Raw genomic sequence first — 19,415 nt, forward strand, 5'->3', positions numbered from 1 at the left:
TGCTAAAAAGGGGAAATAAAACATACTAAAATGTTAGGGTAAATTTCAGACCACAATATTTGTCAGTTAGACCTTGATTAGAGATGATTTCCTGTCTATTCCTCAATCTAAACTGTTTTTAGATCAGTTTACAATCTAAAATGTTAACGAATGAAACAGAAGGCCAAACTCAAACTGTAAATCATCCATTAAAGATAGAACATCCTGTGCTTATCAGATCTAGTTGCTAAGTACCCACTCTTTATGACTCAGGGGCCCACACAGACCCGAGGCGCCAGCTGCAGTTTGAGATAGCAGATTGGGGAGACAGCAATACTAATGTGTTGGAAATGGATGAGGGGAAAACTGTCCCGGATTTTCAGGTGGTTCAGACAAATGAGGTGAGGAAAACATTCAACAATGTGAATGGTGTATTCAACACTGGGATAGTATGAGGCAATAGCCCATCAGGAACAATCTAGAACTTGTCTTGAGCTGCCAGAGGATATTTCAGGCATAAAGCATTCGTGCCTTCTCCATGCTGTGCAACAACATTTTTTTCCCTCCCGAATCCCACCCAACATTTATTTAAATAGAACCCAAAATAAATAGGTTATTTAACTTGGCATATTTTTTCCTATGCAAAAAAAGAAAAAAGAAAAATAGAAAAAAGAAAAGAAAAGAAAACAAAGAAATAGTTACACCTAAGCTGGAAATCACGGTGGTCTCAGGATGACTCTAGAGCTTTGGCTCAGAACCAGTCACTAGCTGTGGGGCCTCAAGCCAACTGGTAAGCGTTCTGTGCCTCAGTTTCTTCGTCTTGCAAAACAGGCTCTCTCAAGTGTGAGGATTAAACAAGAAAAAGTATGGAAGGCACTTGGCCCAGTATTGGGGTCATAATATGTGCGTAATCAATATTAGTGATGACAGCTATTTCTTTCTGGAGGTGTATGGGCAATTATCTCGACATAGAGAGGGTATTTTCTATTGCATTCCGTTTTATCTCCCTAAACTCAGGCAGGAGGATTATAATGAAGATGCTATACCTATTTACTATATTGAAGAACCCATGCTTTAGAATGGCACGCTCCTCTTCAATTTTATCAGAGAGCTTTGAATATGAGTTGTTAATTTTCAGATACTTAAAAGGGATAATGTTGTGACTAACAGCTGTGTTTCCAGAGTCCTGTAGAGCTGAATCTAAATCCCTAATTTTCAACCTACTACTTGGGCAAATTAGTTCAACTCTTTGTGCTTCAATCTCCTCATCTGAGAAGTAGGGATGGTAAAGATACCTCCCTTATGGTGTCTGTGGAAATGTCTGAAATAATTTATTTAAGTGGCATAAGGCATGGAACCTGGAATATAATAAATCCTTCACAAATGTTAGCTGTTTTTATATTAGGAATTTAAGAAGTAAAGCAGCAGAGGTTAAATAAGCAGAACTCTTTGAAAGAATTACCCTCCACTGTTCTTTTAAATCAAGGCTGTCTCTCTCTTAATTGAAGAATTTAGCAACATAAAGTCATCACAACTTTGGTCAATCTGTATATATTTTTGTCACTTTAGTTTGTCATGTATTGAACTTATTACAGAAGAGTCCCATCTTCTGATGGTCTATTTTAACAAAAAGTGTTGTAATACTAGTCAAACCAAAAGCTTTTATATACACCTTACCAAAGGAATTGTTACATAACTGCTATTATATTAAATAGCATCAATATATAATCATCCAAACATTTATAAACTCACTTTTTTATTTTGTCCCCACCAGTGTCTTAAGTTTTTGTGAATAGGTCTGAACTTATATAACCTACTAGTATTTTCTACTTGCAAGAGTCTTTAATTCTTTCAATTCTTGCAGGAAGAAATAAAAGGACTTTTCCAGGTGAATTCTACTTTAACATCTGCTCCAGTGTTTCTGGCTTCTTTGTTGTCAGGCTACTGAATTGCTTCTTCCTTCTCTCTCGACCATCCACTTTTATTTTATATACTGTCTGTATTTTTAAGTCTAAGCTGTGTTGCTACTGGTAGAAAACCTTTAAGAAACTTGTGGGCTTCCTGTGTATATCACAGAGATTCACTTCATTAGATGAGAGGCTTCTCTAGAGCTCTTTCCTAGATAATCCCATCTCTGTTTTTAACTTCTGCTGAGATGCCTGAGGAGATAAGTAATTCATACATTTAATCTCTTCAAATAGCTTTTTTGTAACTGAACATTCTGACATTTTGCAATACGAATAGGCTGAGAATTTCATGAACATCAATCCTGGTTTCTCAGTTTAACAGTGTGCTTTTTTCTTCTTACTTTTAAAAAAATTTTTATTTTAATTTCTGGGGTACATGTGCAGGATGTGCAGGTTTGTTACATAGGTAAATGTGTGCCATGATGGTTTGTTGCACCCATCAACCCATCACCTAGGTATTAAGCCCAGCATGCATTAGCTGTTTCTCCTAATGCTCTCCTTCCCCCACCTAACCCCTCAACAACCCAAATGCCCATCAATGATAGACTGGATAAAGAAAATGTGGTACATATACACCATGGAATACTATGCAACCATAAAAAGGAATGAAATCATGTCCTTTGCAGGGACATGAATGGCGTTGGAAGCTATTATCTTCAGTAAACTAATGCAGGACCATATGTTCTCACTTATAAGTGGGAGCTGAACAATGAGAACATACAGACACAGGGAGGAGAACAACATACACTGGGGTCCTCTTGCATTTTACTGGAGGCTGCAGAAAGTCACAAGGCCACACCTTTAACGCACCATTTGGAATTTCCTCAGCCGAACATCCAGTTTTATCTTTTATAAATTCTGCTTTCCACACACCTGTAGGACACAATCCTGATAAGTTTTCTACCACTATACAAGAATCCCTTTTCTTCCAGCTTTCAGTAACATGTGCCTCTCTTCCTTCCACACCCTCACTAGCAAAGTCATTAACATATAGACTCATATTTAGTTTGTTTAAGGCAATCCAGGCATTTTCTATCATCCTCCTCAAAATTCTTCCAGACTCTTCCTACTGCCCAGTTCCAAAGTCACTTCAACATTTGTAGACATGTGTTCCAACAGCACCCCAGTCTATTCATTTTAGTTTCGAATTGCTGCCATAACAAGTTAGCACAAACTTAGTGACTTAATATAAATTTGTTATCTTGCCATTTTGTTTGTCACAAGTCTGACATAGCTCTCACTGGGCTAAAATCAGTGCATCAGCAGGACTGCATTCCTTTCCAGAGCCTTTGGTGGAGCATCTGTTTTCTTGCATTTTCTAGCTTCTAGAGGCTGTGTTTACTCTTTGGCTCATGGTCTCTTCCCTCTATCTTCAAGGTGAGCAATGAGGGTTTAGTACCTTGCACATTGCATTACTCTGACCTCACTTTTTTATTATACCTCCTTGTCTGACTCTGGCCCCTCTGCCTCACTCTTCTGCATTTAAGAACACTTGTGATTCCATTGGACCTACCTGGATAATCTAGGATGATCTCCCTATCTAAGGTCAGCTGATTAGCAACTCTAATTTCATTTGCAACTTTAATTTTCCTTTGCCATGTAACCGAACATATTTACAGGTTCCAAGGATTAGGACGTGGAAAACTTTGGGGGTGGGGGTAATTATCCTGCCTACCACAACATCTGTTCTATCAAATTCCAAGTCATGAATGCTCCAACTTTCCAGGCCTCCCTGGAGGTACAGTAGAATGTTTTCAACTGACAATTGAGGGCTTCAAAAGACATCTTCCCACATTTAAGTCTCTTCTCTCCAATCTCTGTTCTGGTTTCCTGGAACGCGTATGCGTAAGTGTGTGTGTAATGCAGAGGTTAGAAACATTTAGACAAAGGAATTACAAAGCTAAATTTTGGCTAGCAGTAAGAGTGAAAATTCTGATGTTTTAGAGAAGCACACTTACCAGATTTCTTAAAAGGTCAATCCTCAGTGATTGTTGTATCTAATACAATTTAATCTAAATTGTTTTTGTAGCAATCCAAATGCATTCTCTCTAAAGATTGATGGTAAATTAGATGTTTCTCTGCCTTTATAATTTTTCCCTCTTTTCCCAGGCAAATGGTGGCTACTTATTGCAAATTTGGTAGGTTAATAGTAAAGAGAGATTTTTTTTTTTTAATTCCTGTTTCTATTTGGTTCTACCCTACATTTAAAAACACATTAACTGACACAAACAAACAAAAAAGCAGTAATAGTATTTAAAAATCACCTGGGCCAGACACGGGGGCTCACGCCTGTAATCCCAGCACTTTGGGAGGCTTAGGTGGGTGGATCACCTGAGGCCAGGAGTTCGAGACCAGCCTGAACAGCATGGTGAAACCCCATCTCTACTAAAAATACAAAAATTTGTCAAATAGCTGGGCACCTGTAATCCCAGCTACTCTGGAGGATGAGGCAGGAGAAAAGCTTGCTTCACCTCTGCGGAGGTGGCAGTGAGCTAAAATTGTGCCATTGCACTCCAGCCTGGATGACAAGAGCAAAACTACACCAAAAAAAAAAAAAAGAAAGAAAGAAAGAAAGAGAGAGAGAGAAAGAAAGAAAAGAAAGAAAGAAAGAAAGAAAGAAGAAAGAAAGAAAGAAAGAAAGAAAGAAAGAAAGAAAGAAAGAAAGAAAGAAAGAAAGAAAGAAAGAAAGAAGAAAGAAAAAGAAACAGAAAACGAAAATGAAAAAGAAAATCACCTGTAGTGCAAAAGTCCATAAATTCAGAATATGTTAGGTTCAGAATGTGTAATAGTCAACTGGAACCAAATTTGGCATACTGTTGATAATTTAGCCATGATTACCCACTAATTTCAACTAACCCAAGTTTGTTTATATGCTCTGACACAGTATATTTTGAATAGACTTAGTCATGTTTTAAGATAACAATCAAATTTAAAAGTGTGTGTATTTACCATGTCTTTGAGTAATATCATGAACACATCATGTGAGCCAGCAGCTATTCCGTAATTGCCAAAGCTTTAAGAAATAGTTCAACCTTTTAATCCACTGTTTTATGGTTAGGCGTATCCCTTATAAGACACTACATTGGTTTGTACTGGTGCCTGTACAAGTTTTTACCTACTTGCCAAATCCTAACAGCAAGTCAATTTACATTCTATAATCACGTCTCATTCTCATTTTAAGTATCCTTTTTAGATCTCGCCAATGTGAAGAAATATATGAACATTCATCATACAGTCTTGGATTTGCTCTCTACCTCTCTTTGAAAGAGGTGGAAGCATTAAGACTTATCTTACTAAATTGCAGGTAGCTACTATTGGAAGATTTTTACTGATGGCTCTAGATTAATAAAGTGCAATTGTATTTTGATTTTATGATGACATCCATTTACATTCCTGGGATGGAGAATGCTGTCTATGTTTTCTACCCTTTCTCTCATTAGCACATTGATTTGTTTTGATTATTGAAGGCAACTCATTTCTCTCTTGCTTGTTTCTATTTGCATGGAAATAAAGAAAGAGAGCCTTGAGGCATTTATAGCAGAGGCATTTAATCTTGGGGCTTGCAGACTCATGGCAGTAACTTTGGGAAAGTGGTTATGATTCCTATCCTTGAGTTTCCTCACTTTCGCCTTGCTCTTAAACTCCTACCCATCTTAAATTTATCACAACATGGCCCACTGCAATTTTACATTATGAACTGGAGGGAATAGAAAATCCTTACTCTATAAATGCATTTTACTGCCATATAACCTCTGGTAAACTTGTAAATAAAAATACCCTAGATTCAACACTGCCTTTCAAAAATGAATGTCTACTACCCAACATTTTAGAGTTTTTGAGTATTGGATGAGAAAATTGGCCTGCTTACCCACTGAAACATTAGAGCTCCCAAGCTAATTATTTTGTACCAGCGCATTGTTTAGGAGTTTTAGAGTTGCTTCATTGATTTTAGCCAACATGTATTTTCTATAAAGAACTTAGTGAATAGAAACAGGAGATCTGAGTCAGAGTGGGAAATTGCAATTTTATGTTCTCTAAAACAGAACAGATTTTTGGATTTTCCCCTTGAATAGAAATGCACAGGGGGAGAATCTGGTCTAAGCTACTTAAAATACAGTTCCATGTGGACTGAACAAAACAGTCATCACAATGTGGTTAAATCATTAGTCTTATTCAGATTAATTATTAATAATAACCACCGACTTGTGTTGCCCAAAATAGATTTTATTTCATTGTCAAACAAATGTCATTAGATATTTACTTTGCTATGTTAATATATTAATTACTGTTAATTTATAAGTCTAAGACTATAGCTTTAAGAACATATATTTATAGAAATACATATATTAATATTAAAAAGTAAATGAGAAAATCATATTCTTTGTGACTTCTGCTTTGAACTCTTTAAGCACTAAGAGTCAACTGATCTCAGCACCAAAATAACAAAACAAAATACATTAGCATCAAAGGATTTGTTCATCAAATTGGTTCACAGCTGCTCTGTAGAAGGCTATTGCATCTATAATGGAGGAAGATGAGTAGTTAACTGGATACTTCAGTGATTTGCACTGATTCTTTTCCCCACCAAGTGAAAAACTGCATAGTTTACATGCTGATGAATGACCACAGACGATGAATTATGTTACAAAATACTTTTATTGCATACTTGCTATATACAAGGACTCATATTTGGTGCTAGGGAAAATATAAAGATTAATAAGATCAAGAAATTAGTAACCTGGGCCTGAATTTGAGCATATGGAAAAAAAGAAATTAGTCACCATGTTTTTTTTCTAATTCAGTAAGTATAAAAAAAGAAATTAATAATCAGAGTCTCCAAAAATAACTCTAATTCAAAGTAAGGGGAAGTGCTTAGCATGACATTGATGTACAGATTTTATAGCATGGGCCTACATCAAAGTACTGAAATAGTGAGGTAGCAAGTTTGCATGAATCTTGGAGGAGAAGGTACAGTCTAATGAAATGGCTAATTTTAGACTTCAACCCACAAGCAGCAAGTTGGTGTTAAAGAGCAATGCCCAAACTGAATTAAGGATACATAACAAATACTCGATTTTGTCAAGAAAATAAGATCAGTACTATCCTAAATAGTAGTGGAAATATAAATCCATTGAAACATAATATTGAAACCATCTCTGAAAAGCAGTTTAGCAACATATGTTGAAATTCTTGACGGAGTTTATATTCTTGGACCCAGTAATTCCTCTTCTGAGGATATAACCTCATGAAATAAGCTTAAGTGGTCAAAGATTTATAAAGCTGTTTGAGGCCATCATGGTATTATTTGGGTATGGAAAAACTAGAAACAACGTAAATATTGAATAATTAGAGAGTGGTTAAATAAATTATGACACATCCATTTATTGAAATATGATGAAATTGACTGGGTGGGGTGGCTCACGCCTATAATCCCAGCACTTTGGGAGGCCAAGGAGGGCGGATCACAAGGTCAGGAGATCGAGACCATCCTGGCTAACACGGCGAAACCCCATCCCCACTAAAAATACAAAAAATTAGCTGGGCGTGGTGGCGGGTGCCTGTAGTCCCAACTACTCAGGAGGCTGAGGCAGGAGAGTGGCGTGAACCCAGGAGGTGGAGTTTGCAGTGAGCTGAGACCACGCCACTGCACTCCAGCCTGGGAGACAGAACGAGACTCTGTCTCAAAAAACAAAACAAAACAAAACAAAACAGAAATGTTATGAAATTACTAAATAATGTGTACTTTAAAAATGAATCAACAAAATTAAAATGCTCAAAATATAAATAAGATTACAAAATGCATATATATTGAGTGTGATCCCAATTTGGCAAAATATACACACAAAATATATGTTTAGGCTTTGTGTCCCTACCCAGATCTCATCTTGAATTATAATCCCTATAATCCCCACGTGTCAAGGGAGAGACCCCAGGTGGAGGTAATGGGATCATGGGAACGGTTTCCCCCATTTTGTTCTCGTGATAGTGAGTGAGTTCTCACGAGATCTGATGGTTTTATGTGGGGCTCTTCCCCCTTCATTCAGCACTTCTCCTTCCTGTCACCTTGTGAAGGAGGTGCCTTGCTTTCCCCTTAGCCTTCCACCATGATTGTACGTTTCCAGAGGCCTCTCCAGCCATGCTGCACGGTGAGTCAATTAAACCTCTTTCCTTTATAAATTACCCAGTCTCAGGCAGTTCTTTTTTTTTTTTTTGAGACGGAGTCTCGCTCTGTCGCCCAGGCTGGAGTGCAGTGGCCGGATCTCAGCTCACTGCAAGCTCCGCTTCCCGGGTTTACGCCATTCTCCTGCCTCAGCCTCCCGAGTAGCTGGGACTACAGGCGCCCGCCACCTCGCCCGGCTAGTTTTTCATATTTTTCAGTAGAGACGGGTTTCACCGTGTTAGCCAGGATGGTCTCGATCTCCTGACCTCGTGATCCGCCCGTCTCGGCCTCCCAAAGTGCTGGGATTACAGGCTTGAGCCACCGCGCCCGGCCTGGCAGTTCTTTACAGCAGTATGAAAGTGGACTAATACAGAAAGATATACCAAAATGATAAAGGATGCTGTTCCTAGAGATAGACTTTGCCTGCGCAGAGATTTTCTTTGGAATTGATCTCTGGGATTAGTCATCATGGAAGAGAGGGAAGCAGGACTGGGCAGAGGGAGAAGCTGTGTTGCAATGTGATTGCAATGGATGCTTCAGACAGTCCCACAGGGTGTTCCAGAATGGGAAAGGCCCTTCAGAGTTTCTCCAAATGTAGACAATGAAGCCAGAACTTTTTTTTTTTTTTTTTTTTTTTTAAGACGGAATCTCACTCTGTCACCCAGGCTGGAGTGCAGTGGCGCCATCTCGGCTCACTGCAACTTCCACCTCCCGGGTTCAAGCAGTTCTCCTACCTCAACCTCCAGTGTAGCTGGGATTGCAGGCGTGCACCACCCTGCCTAGCTAATTTTTTGTATTATTTTTAGTAGAGACGGAGTTTCACCGTGTTAGCCAGGATAGTTTCAATCTCCTGACCTTGTGATCCACCCACCTCGGCCTCCCAAAGTGCTGGGATTACAGGCACGAGCCACCACACCCGGCTGAAGCCAGAACTTTTATAACTACACCAACCAGCCATTAACTGGAGCAATAGACTGAATGTTTATGTCCCCCCAAAATTTGTATGTTGAAATTTTAACTCCAAAGATGATGGTATTAGGAGAGGAGACTTTGGGAAGCAATTACATGATGAGGGTGGAGGCATCATTAATAGGATTAATGCCTTTATAAAGGACCCCCCGGAGAGCTGGTTTGCACCTTCTACCATGTGAAGACACAGCAAGAAGTTGGCAGCTTGAAACCTAAAAGAGTGCCCTCACCAGAACCCAACCATACTGGCACCCTGATGGACTAAGACAGAGTGTGAACTTGGTGAAGCAATACCCTGCAGCGAAGGGCAATTTCTAGTTCGGAGCAAAGCTATGAGCTGTCAGCAGCCAAATTATCCAGAGCTGCGGCATGGGTGCATAGCCATGGCAGAGGGCTCTGAGCAGATTACTATAGTGTCATCTATGAGCACTCATTTCTAGAAATTACCAGTGATTTCTATTCCTCTCACCCCAGTCTCTCTATCTCCTTTAAAAATACATTAGAGTACACTCTTTTTTCTAGTATGATTTTGTTGTACAATCAGAATATGATTGTTAAACATTCATATAAAAAATATTAACTTAGTCAAGCCTTTGCATTTGGAGCTCTTACTTGAATCTCCTTAGTTTTGTAAAACACTGGGACAAAAGAGATCAGAATTTGGCTCAGTTGTCTTTACCAGACATTATTTTCACAGTGGCACAAATAGCTTTCTTTTTCATAATGGCAAGAATGACACTTTATGAAACATGAAAATGAGATTGTTATAATGTGTTTTGCTTCTAACGACTAAATATTCGTTGCAGATATCATTATAAAGCTTTTCACCATTTTCATCTGAGAGTCAATCAGTTGGTCATCCATTCAAGATTATGGCCAATAGAATGAATGGATTTGGGGTGCCCTTTCCTCTCCCCTGTATCTACTCAAATAGCTCAGCCTCAAACCCTCCTCTCTGAGGTTTTCCACAAGTACTTGTACCCCATTTAATAACACCTTTCAGTGGACTCTTATGGCATTTAGTTCACATAATTCTATAGCCAGTACTGAAAGTAGACAGATTGTCTGTCTTACAAACCAGGCAAAAAATTGGGAATGATGAATGAAGGACAATGAACACATTTTTTCATTCTACCTGATTTTGCTAAGGATGAACCCTAGTAGAAAAGAGGCATTATGTTGCCTCTCAACAAGAGCTACTCAAGAATTTTATGATTCAAGTGGGAAACAATGAAAAGTTCTGAATTAGCAATGATATGAGAACCACCTGTAGTGCCTCCTACCTCCTCTCTATTTTCCTGAGGGGCAGCAAAAGTGGCCCAGTTAGAAGGTGTGGAAATGACAGTGCATGTGCACAGTGAAGGTGAGCCCGGTACAAGAGGGTATGCAGCATCTCCAGGATAGGTAGCCGGTGTGATACATTCCTCCTTCTAGGAGATCTCCACTTATGCCATTTCTCTAATATCCCTAAAAAAACAGCAACAATTGAAGACGGTTGATATCAAAAGAGACCGCACATCTAGAGTAATCGTGGAGTCTTTTTTACACTATTTTTTTCCTCAATATTTCTAAGGGCAAATGTTAGAAATATTTCTATTTCTAGCATTTATGTGTGGGCAGGTTTCTGTTGGTTTCATCTCCTACTGAGGGTAGGAAATTCCTTAGGCCAAGGATAACTGATACTGAATTGTCTTCTGCTTGTTCCAGGGGAAGGAGGACGTCTTGTAGCAGCAGTGACCAAAATGAGGGTGAAAGCGGTCTACCGTAGAATGGAATCGCTGTATAATTCCTGACCTCATGTGAGTCCCTGAGACTGAATGCTTCCTTATCTGTATTTCTCCTTCTAAAACTCTACCAGTCAGAGACTAGCGTTAACTCTGAAGAATCACCCGTCTTTGTTTTCATTTTCAGTCTTTATTTAGATGGAAGTTTGAGCCTGTTCTTCCTCGGAAGAATGTTATGCGATATTGTGACATATAAAGTGACCTTTTCTAAAATGTCACACACTAGAAGAGGAGAGAATTTCAATATTCTCAAGCTCTGCTTTTATGTTGAATAGTAATCAAGAGACATTCTATCAAGTACAAAACATCTACCTGATAGTTCTGATTCTTATCATAGGTGATATAGAGCTAGTGGAATCAGGTGACTGAAAATTCACCCACTCTTACAGAGCCTTGTTGTATATAACTCATTTAGGGAGATTTAATACTAGACATTGCTGGGTGCTACGTTCTTATTTAATATCTGAAATTGTCCATGGTATTTTATACATTTTTGTGTGTTCAAATGAGCTAATGCAGCCTGAGGCTAAAAAAATTTTTTTTTTTCAAAAAGCAATTTCGGTGGAACGACAATCTAATTTTGGGCAAATCTAAATGTCATAGACTAGAATTACAAACCTCTAAACTACACAATCAAAAATTTAGTCACTATTGGCTGTTTGCTATTTTTCAGTTAGAGGTTTTAAAAGGTGAAATTTTTGATATAGTTGATTCAATTAACTTAGTATTCAGCAGACAGAACCTGAAAAATACAGAAACACCCAGTAGACGACAGATCCAAAGAGTGAATTTCAGTGAATGGCACCTGTTGATCCAATACTAAAGAGTATTAACAGCCAAACAAATGGAATTTTTATGAATCAGATCATTAAAGCTGTTCTTTTATGATACAAGCTCTATAAAAGTATTTTTAATACAAATTATATTACAGTGGGGTCAGAGGATTCAGCTCTATGAAGGCTGAGTGTATACCAGGGAGATGATAGGGATAACAATTTGTATTTTTGTGATGTTTTATAGCTTCCAAACTGCTTTTTGGAAAAAGAGGAGACATAAAGGCAGAAAGAGAGTATATTAGCCAATTGATTGGGATCAGACATGCCTGGGTTTGATTCCCATCCCTGCCAGCATGACAGAGACAATTGGCCGATATCACCAAACCCTCTGCTTCCTCAGCACACAACAATGCTACATTTCCTGGCCTCCTTTGCAGGTAAGTGTGACCATAACTACATTCTAGTCAATGAAACATCAACACAAGTGCTGTGCAGCTTAGCCTTGCCTGTATAACATATGTAATTCTTCACATTCTTTCTCCTTCTGCCTCCTTGAGGCAGCGAAACAATGGTGGCCTTGGAGACCAAATGTGAAAAACTGTAAAACCGCAATAGAGAAAGGTCCTAAATCTTTGCATCACTGCTTAAAGGAGGGCTTCTCACCAATTAGAATCACCCATTTTGGATTTTACATGAAAAATAATATTCTATTACATTAAGCCACTAAGAGCTATGGGTTTATCCTTCATAGCAGCACACCATATTGTAATGAATATGACCACTTTTTTTCCTGAATTTTGGTCGAGTTACTTCTCTATGCCTCAATTATTTCCTCAGTAAAATAGTGGTATTACTAGTCCTACCTCAAAGAGTTGCTGGGAGGGTGTGGGTAAAGCACTGTCACAGTGCTTGCCATGAGGTAAGCTCACAACAAATGGCAGCTGTTATTAATCACTTTTGCTGGTGCTTAATTTTTGTTCAGCATCATGCTATATATACATATTGACACACACATATGTTCTCATTTAACCCTCAAAAATGACACTGCAATGCAGGGACTTTCACTCCTACTCTGTCCATAATAATAAGTGTGATTTAAAAAAAAAAAAAAATTGGGCATTTTCTGCGTGGTCAGTACTGTTCCAAGCACTCTGCATGCACTGATACCACAAGCAACTCTATGCAGTATGTATGTATCATTATCCTCATTTTACAGATGAGGAAACAGAGACACTGAGCTTATTCTTTGTCCCCACGCCCGTATAGCTAGTAAGTGACAGAACCAGGATTCCACTTGGGAAATCCAGCTGCAGAGTCAGATTTAACCACATTCTAGAGCTGGCCATAACTACAATGCTGGTCTCTTAACCAGCGCTGATCAGTGAGGTGCCTGAAGTTTGTCAAGATCAAGTGAAATGCCTGAGATCTAGATATGAGTACCCATGGTCTTAGAACCTGAGGGCTCAAATCGGAAGTGAATGCAATTGAATCAGCCCATCCTAACTGAGGAATTTACTAGAGTATAAATCTACTAAAGCAGTGCTGGTCTTGCATGTTGGCCTAGTACAATAGTTAGGAAGCTGGTGGTGTTTACGCAGAGCTATATAATGCCGCTAGCTCTCTAAACACTGGTATCACTTAGAGCTTTGTTTTAATCTTAGAACATGTTCCAAATTCACAAACTCTTGCTGACCAGGATACATGAATGGCATTGTCAGGTACTTCAGTTTCTGTGGATTTTTGTGGTTGGTAGGATTTTTAACCCAAGTGCTGCTGGTAGGTTGGTCCAGCAGCAGGACTGGAAGCAGGTACGGTGAGACCAGATTTTTGCCTTCTGTGTCTCTGTCATTAAGTCTAAGATGAGTCATCACAGAAAGCCTACAAAGCAGCCTGGTTTCTGGCTTTCTTAGGGAGATTCTAGAACATTAATGCTGCTTAATAATTTAAGTGCAAATGTTGCATGGACTGTAAATGCAACCAATTAGCTGAGTTTAATTTTTCTCATGAGGAATATTGTGATGCTGCAACAGTGGTGAATCTGCTTGCCTTACAGCTCTTGGATAAAAGGTCTGTTTTACTGGTAAATGTTTTTGCTTTTATATAGGCAAAGAAGGTTTCCTTCTGCAGCAAACTCTGCATTTAAATTATCCATTGAACATTGCAGAACGACTGATTCATTGTCTAAATACATGATTGAGTTTTATCACTTTAAGGGTAAGTTCATTATCCGCCTGCTGCTCAAACTCAGTGATAAAAATAGTGCAAAGAAAAAGATGTGTTGAAATATAACACTATATTTTTCTGCTCTTGAAAAGCACTCTGCAAAATTATCTCGTCAGTCCTCTAAGACTTATACAGCAAAGAGCTATTACTCTATTATCAATTAAAGGTATAGTCAAGCTCTAAGTTAGATAGAGGATGGCTCTAGAAACTATCTAGGTCACACAAACTGATTTATTAAAGGATATATAAAAACTAAGGGAGAGATACTTGGGGCCAATATATTTGATAAATGCCTTTGTTTTATAAAATAGTATTATGTACTAAATACTGCAATATGTTTATTATGTTTGTCTAAGACTGTGTTTACCATATAAAAATTCAAAGCATTTTAAATGAGTGAAATATATGCTGTTAATAATGATACCAAGTGTCTCCTTGGAGAACATAGTAGAACACCAGGGTGAAGCTTGGTCTATGCAGCCTGTGCAACCTTGGGCAAGCCAGCTGGCTTCTCTGTGTCTCAGTTTCCTCATCTGCAAAATGTGGAAATACTATCTCCTGCATAATGTTGCTATAAGATGAACTAAGTCAATGTATATGAAAGTTTAGGGCAATGCATAGCCTAAAATAACTGCTTGATGAATGCAAAAAGAATAAATGTTATTTAGCTTTTACAGTTTCAATCATGAGATAAATAAATTCTGGATATCTAATGTACAGTATGATGGCCATTGTTAATTATACTTTATTGTGTACTCAAAATTTGCTAAAGAAAAGTAGATCTTATCAACACATACACACGCATGGTAACTATGTGAGGTTATTTGTTTGTGTTCATTAATTTGTTTATGGTAAAATCATTTTACAATGTATACATCAATCAAATCATCACATTGTATACCTTAAATATATATAACTTTTATTTATCAAATAAGCTGGAAAAGTAAATTAGCTAGCTTTTCCTGGGGGAGCATGCATTGCTTTTTTCCAATAAAGATTAAGAATAATTTTATTAAAAATTAATGCCAAAAGAAGATGCTTCAATTCCAAAAGGTATGAAAGAGATAATTGAATGTTAAAAATAAACATTTCCTACCTTACCTACTGAAACTCTGTATTAAGAGAAATTAAAACTGGGATGACAAAGAGGCCAATATTTCCATTCATTACTTGTCATTGTCCAACCTGGAAGTGTTTTGGGGTGAGGAGGAACAATCTAGGTATCATTCCCAAATTCTAGAAATTAAAATTAATTTGGGTGGTTTCCATTTTTAATGCAACTTATCTCTAGGAGAATCATTCACATTTATTCAGAACGTACTTTACCTGTTCAGTTTGTTTTAATGAAGCCATTTGGAGAGTTTGAGTTGTTAAGGAATATAAACTACAAGTTTATAACATGGGAAATTTTAGGTGAAAATTATGAGAGAACATCTCAGTGAAGCAATTTGGATAGTATGTCACTTATCTCCTGCTGCTTTAAAAAAAACAAAAACAAAAACAAAAAACCTCCCCAAAACTTACAAGCATGAAGCAACGACCATTAACCCAACTTATATATCTTTTGGGTGACAAAGTAGATTGGGCTCAGCTGGGTGATTCTTCTGATCTGGGCTAGTTTGGGGGCATTCTTGGCTATCTTAGGTCACATTTCTGGAGGCTTGGCTGGAACAATTCAACTGACTTCTCCATATGAGCTCTCATCATACAGCAGGCTGGCCTGAGTTTGTTCAAATGATGCATATGGGGAGCCAAGAGCAAGGGGAGGCCTGCAAAATATTTTGGTTCTAGGATGGGCACTGGAATGATTCCACAGCATTTCTTGGATCAAAGCAAGTCACAAGACCAGTGCAATCTCTGGGACTGAAGAAGTAGACTCCACCACTTGATAGGAGGAGCTGCAAAGTCATGTCACAAATGATGAGGAGAGAGCCAAAGGAAGGATTAATGGTCTAAATGTGCAATCTATCACAGGTAGCCAATGTCATTCCTATGTTAGCAAGAAGAAGGCTGAAGAGGGCCCCATCAAAATCAGAGAGAATCAAAGTGCATTTTGCAAGTTGGCTGGGACCCTCATAGCCTTAAAATGGATGAAGCTGGAAACCATCATTCTAAGCAAACTATCACAAGGACAGAAAACCAAACACTGCATGTTCTCACTCATAGATGGGAGTTGAACAATGACAACACATGGACACAGAGTGGGGAACATCACACACTGGGCCAGGTCAGTGGGTGGGGGAGGGATAGCATTAGGAGAACTACCTAATGTAAATGACGAGTTGATGGGTACAGCAAACCAACATGGCACGTGTATACCTATGTAACAAACCTGCACGTTGTGCACATGTACCTTAGAACTTAAAGTATAATAATAAATAAATATTAAAATATATATATAATTTCTATTTTCCTGACATCTTATTTCATTCTATTGTCTAATGTGAAGCAAAATTTCATGTAAGTGGAATTACTGGCCAGACCAAAACATTCATGTGTGTGTGGTTCAGGCTAATTCAACCCATATGACTGGAAAAGCTGAGAGATCCTTAATTTTCCTACTATTAGGTGAAAATTAACAATTCTTTAAGAATATAGATAATAAATTATTTGCATATCATTGCTTTTGCTTTAGTTTTGTCAAGTGTGACAGACAACTTTTTATAAAGTACTTCCCCACATTGGAGAGGGTGGAGAGGAGGGCAGCTTCAGTAATTCAGTGCATTAATCCGATGACATAGTATCATTAACTAAGGCAAAAATACCTTTGCAACAGATACCTCTGGAACTCTTCCTTTTGGTGTTATGTAATTGTATTGTAAATTTAACTAAGATTTATTTTTAGAATGTCAGCATTTTAGCAACCACATCTATCAATCCACCAACTACAAAGCCAAGACTCTTTTTGAAAAAGGCCTCATGAATACACGTTAAGAAGTTGCTAATGCTTTTAACTAAACAGCATAAATACATAATGCAAACAAAGATAATTCTTCAAGATGAACATAGAGAGAAAATATAACCTTCAAGGTTTGGAAAATGTCAGATGCTTTAAAATTAAATGCTATGAGAAATAGAAAAAGCTAGAGGTAGTCCAGAAAAATAGGAGAAATAAACAACATTTGTTAAAGTAATTAGAGATGATAGTATTAATTAAAGTAATTAGAGATTATAATATTAATCTTACAGTTTCCTCTGGCACAATAAATGTGGATTACATTCTCTTTGTCTCTTCAGACCAAAACTATATAGAGGAGAAAGCAGGACGACTTTAGAAGTTTATGTGATGACATGAAAATGAGACATGAAAACAATCCAAGTAGGTAACTTAACATCTTGAAGTGTTATAGCTGAAAAGATTAATAGAGGTAAGATTACATAATCCCTCATTTTAAAGCTGAAGAAACTGAGTTGTTTGCCCAAGTTCGCACAGCTAACAGGTAACTCATCTACTCCCTAATAACTGATTTTACTATACTTGCCTTAGAGCCTGATCATAATTGCTTAGTAAGTTCCCAGTCATGCTCATCCAGTTTTTATGACCTTATTTTAACACATGTGAAACATTTTAAAATTAATTTCTGAATATTTTAGCATGCTGGAGAATGATGGGCTCATAGCTAGAATAAAAGACTTCATTGAGAGATATGGTTTGGATGTGTGTTCCCCTCCAAGTCTCATACTGAAATTTTTACCCCCATGTTGGAGTGGGGCAATAGTAGAAGGTGGGGGTGATGGAGGCAGATCCCTCATGCTATCCTTACAGCAAAGAGTGAGTTCTCACTCTATTAGTTCATGTGAGAGCTGGTTGTTTAAAGAGTGTGGCACCTTCTCCTCTCACTCCTTCTCTCACCATCTCCCCCCTTTACCTTCCACCATGACCGGAAGCTTCCTGAGGATTCACTAGAAGCTGAGCAGATGCTCGTGCCATGCTTGTACAGTCTGCAGAACCATGAGCCAACTACCCAGTCTCAGGTATTTTTTATAGCAACACAAAATGGATTAACACATTGAACTTCTAACTTAAATCTAAACTCACCCCATCACTGGGTTTTTGCAGATGAGATATGGGTACGTTGGGTTTCTGGAAAAATGTAGGAAGGGCTTCTGCTTCTATAAACATGTTCAGCCACATCTCTCTTCTCACTGAAGGTCCAGCACTGCTTCAAACTGGATAAATAAGCTATGACTCAGGCAATCAAGTGAGCAGAGGAACCTTGAACTTTTCATTTCTTTACAGCATAAATAGGCATCAAAAGAAGTTTTTTTAAGAATCACTTGAGTTGTTGACACTCGAAGGACAAAGTGTTGCCCACTAGAAGGAAGCACCATGGGAAAACCATACGCAATTTTATCAGACATCTCAAACCTTGGCAGCCCCCATGGCATAAGTACTTCACTCTCATAACCCACAGAAGTACAGTTGTTCTCTGTAGTAAATATGTCATGTAAATTTGTAAAAATAGGAAAGGATGGGAGAAAGAAAGGATTCGAAAAGGAAGAGGGAAGGGGAGAAAAATAAAAAGCAATCATCATTTAACAGGAACTTTGGGTGTTCTTGGGTGGGCAGAGAAGAAGAGCTGAGAGTTAATAGAGAGAAAAAAAAATATGGCTATAGATGAAGGAGGTGAGAGGATTCTAGAGTGAAGATTAACATGATAAAGGGGGCATTACATAATGTGTTGATGGGTTATAAATTAGTCCTCTTTGTCATTATTTTTAAAAAATAAGTAAATAATGCAATTATTTTTATTACTATTGCTTGCCTGATAGTATTTCTTTGTATCCCACAAAGTCTTGACTTTTATGGAATGATATCACCTGTTGCTTTCTGAGTTTTAATCAATTTCTAGAGCTGTGTTTTCCTCCACAAAGCCTCTTGTTCTTAGTAATGGCTACTCACTCTACCTCTGTTTCTGCCTATGACTCTGTTGGCTCATGCTGCCAGATACCTCTCTGTTGATGTGGAGAACTGAGAAACAACAACATGATAGTACAGCTTAAAATAAATACTATCATAGAGAAAAGAAAAGTAAAACATAAGGATCTGGGGAGAAAATACATTTGTGGGAAACAAAGAAAATGAGAAGACTATGAAGTGTTGCTACAATTAAAACATTGATTCTAAATCTGTTTGAACTTCAGTTTTTCTTCTCATTATTTTTCTGAGCGATCAGATGGCTCATATTCTGAATGTGTTAGCTTAGGCATTCAGCTTAAAATACACGTTGATTAATTCTGAATTATTCAGTGTTAATCAGGTATTGCTTCAAGTTTTCTTCTTTGTGCTTCATGTCTCCAAAGTCACAAAGTTGAGCTTACATACTTCTGAATAAAGTAATTCTTAAATGAAATGTGAGCTTGGCTCTACCAAACAGGAGGGGTGTTAGCTATGCAAGGTTGGGCTGCCAAAGGGCAGTTTGGAAAGAAAAGGAAGCAGCTTCTCAAAAAATGGATGGAATCGACCTCAGGATATAATCCTGTCTGTTTAAAATGAGTTAGATGACATAGTGCTTAAAGGCAGCATTGCCGATGGGCTCTGGGACCAATACAGTGT

General features: G+C 37.9%; 1 long non-coding RNA gene across 1 annotated transcript; it reads left to right on the forward strand.

Annotated features, from left to right (window-relative positions):
• The first annotated feature begins 270 nt into the window (after positions 1-270).
• On the forward strand, positions 271-18,993 carry LOC140712609 (uncharacterized). Its single transcript, XR_012094322.1, has 5 exons — positions 271-380; positions 10,783-10,874; positions 17,096-17,177; positions 17,747-17,833; positions 18,011-18,993. It is a non-coding gene; the product is annotated as an uncharacterized lncRNA (long non-coding RNA).
• Positions 18,994-19,415: the final 422 nt, after the last annotated feature.

Source organism: Chlorocebus sabaeus, chromosome 10 (genome assembly GCF_047675955.1).
Source record: "Chlorocebus sabaeus isolate Y175 chromosome 10, mChlSab1.0.hap1, whole genome shotgun sequence".
NCBI classification, from domain to species: Eukaryota; Metazoa; Chordata; class Mammalia; order Primates; family Cercopithecidae; genus Chlorocebus; species Chlorocebus sabaeus.